The following is a 2,394-nucleotide window of genomic DNA, read 5'->3' on the forward strand; positions in this document are numbered from 1 at the left end:
ATGATACTTTATATTGCATAAGGTACAGAGAAAAGTAGGGATGTAGCATGGCCAGAGCAGCAGCAATGGCTGGGAGTTTCCTCACCTTTTTAATAAACTGATCTCTAGAGAACTGATTGTCATGAGCACAGCATCAACGGGATGGTACTTAAGCCATTCATGAAGAATCCATCCCAGTGATCCATTACAATTCAATATGAGATTTGGTGGGGAGACAGATCTAAACTATATTACAGGGTCTCACTTTGTGCACAGGCTGGTCTTCATCTTCTGCCTCAGTGAGCCACTGTGCCCCACCCCAACACGTTTTGTGTATTTTTTGAGACTCGCTCTGTCATCCAGGCTGGAGTGCAGTGGTACACTCTTTACCATGATATGGTACGCCATATCAGCTTACTACAGCCTCTGTCTCCCAGGTTCAAGCAATTCTCCTGCCTCAGCCTCCCAAGAAGCTGGGATTACAGGCATGCACCACCAGGCCCGGCTAATTGTTGTATTTTTAATAGAGACAGGATTTCACCATGGTGGCCAGGCTGGTCTTGAATTCCTGACCAAGAGATCCGCCTGACCTCCCAAAGTGCTGAGATTACAGGTGTTAGCCACCGCACCCAGCCCACAACATGTATTTTTATTTTTTGTTTGAGATGGAGTTTCGCTTTGTCGCCCAGGCTAGACTGCAGTGGCGCATTCTCAGCTCACTGCACCCTCTGCCTCCCGGGTTCAAGTGATTCTCCTGCCTCTCAGCCTCCCGAGTACTTGGGATTACAGGCATGCACCACCGTGCCCAGCTAGTTTTGTATTTTTAGTAGAGATGGAGTTTCACCATGTTGGTCTCGAACTCCTGATCTCAGGTGATTTGCCCACCTTGGCCTCCCAAAGTGCTGGAATTACAGGTGTGAGCCATAATGTCTGACAATTTTATTCTGTTTTTTGAGACAGTCTTACTCCCACCCAGGCTGGAGTGCAGTGGTGCAATTACAGCTCACTGCAGCCTCAACAACCTGGGTGGAAGCTCGCCTCTCACTTCACCCTTGGAGTAGCTAATGACTCAGGCATGCACCACTATCTCTGACTAATTTTTTTTTTTTTTGAGACGAGTCTCGCTCTGTCGCCCAGGCTGGAATGCAGGCAGTGGTGCGATCTCGGCTCACCGCAAGCCTCACCCAGCCTATCCCTGGCTAAGTTTTTTAAAAAAAATTTGAGGATGGGTGCGGTGCCTCATGCCTGTAATCGCCGCCTCTTTGGGAGGCTGAGGTGGGTGGATCACCTGAAGTCAGGAGTTGAAGACCAGCCTGGCCAACATGGTGAAAACCTGTCTCTACTAAAAATACGAAAATTAGCTGGGCGTGGTGGCAGGTGCCTGTCTGTAATCTACTTAGGAGGCTGAGGCAGGAGAGTAGCTTGAACCTGGGAGGTGGAGGTTGCAGTGAGCTGATGTGGCGCCATTGCACTTCACCCTGGGTGGCAGAGCAAGACTCCATCTCAAAAAAAAAAAAAATCTGTAGATATGGGGTCCTACTATGGTGCTCAAGCTGGGTCTCAGACTTCTGGGCTCAAGTGATTCTCCTGCCTTGGCCTCCCAAAGTGTTGGAACTGACAGACGTGAGCTACCATGCCCAACCTCAGCTTTTGTTGTAGATTTAGGGGGTATTATGTGCAATTTCGTTACTTGGGTTCAGTCTATACTCAACATTTAGCTCCCACTTGCAAGTGAGAACGTACGGTATCTGGTTTTCTGTTCTATATTGATTCACCTGAGGATCATGGCCTTTGGTTGCATCCATGTTTCTGCAAAGGACATGAAATTGTTCATTTGTATTGGTACATTCTATATGGTTCTAATGTTCTTTTTATGAATTTTCAGGAATTTGCTGACACAAAGAATATCTTCTGCCTGGTGCTGGGCATATCCTAAGAACTGACAACTTTCCTGTATTACCCTGTGTGAGCAGCTGTCACCTTTTTGGGGGAAGAATGGCTGAAAATTAGGGGGCACTTCAAGTAGAGAGCTTCTATTTCCTGTATTTGTCTTATATACAAGTATTTGCTTTTATCAAAATAATTCTAATAAAACAAAGTAAACAAGACATGGTTTGGTCTCAGTGAAAAGGTACAAAAAGATTGAGGGGGCTGGGCACAGTGGCTCATACCTGTAACCCCAGCACTTCGGGAGGCCGAGGTGGGTGGGTCTCAAGGTCAGGAGATCGAGATTATCCTGGCCAACATGGTGAAACCCCATCTCTACTAAAAAAAAAAAAATACAAAAATTAGCTGGGTGTGGTGATGCATGCCTTGTAATCCCAAGCTACTCTGGAGGCTGAGGTGGCAGAATGGCTTTGAACCAGGGAGTTGGAGGTTACAGTGAGCAGAGATCATGCCACTGCACTCCAGTCA

General features: G+C 47.0%; 1 pseudogene across 1 annotated transcript in view; it reads left to right on the plus strand.

The window, feature by feature from the left end:
* The window catches only part of LOC105554203, a 5,017-nt pseudogene extending 2,935 nt beyond the window's left edge, over positions 1-2,082 (plus strand). Inside the window, exon 5 of the transcript XR_001008288.1 lies at positions 1,865-2,082. The product of XR_001008288.1 is annotated as an uncharacterized LOC105554203 (transcript). The remainder of the gene's footprint in view (positions 1-1,864) is intronic.
* The last annotated feature ends 312 nt before the right edge of the window (positions 2,083-2,394 follow it).

This window comes from Mandrillus leucophaeus, unplaced genomic scaffold, assembly GCF_000951045.1.
Source record: "Mandrillus leucophaeus isolate KB7577 unplaced genomic scaffold, Mleu.le_1.0 Scaffold630, whole genome shotgun sequence".
Classification (NCBI taxonomy): Eukaryota; Metazoa; Chordata; class Mammalia; order Primates; family Cercopithecidae; genus Mandrillus; species Mandrillus leucophaeus.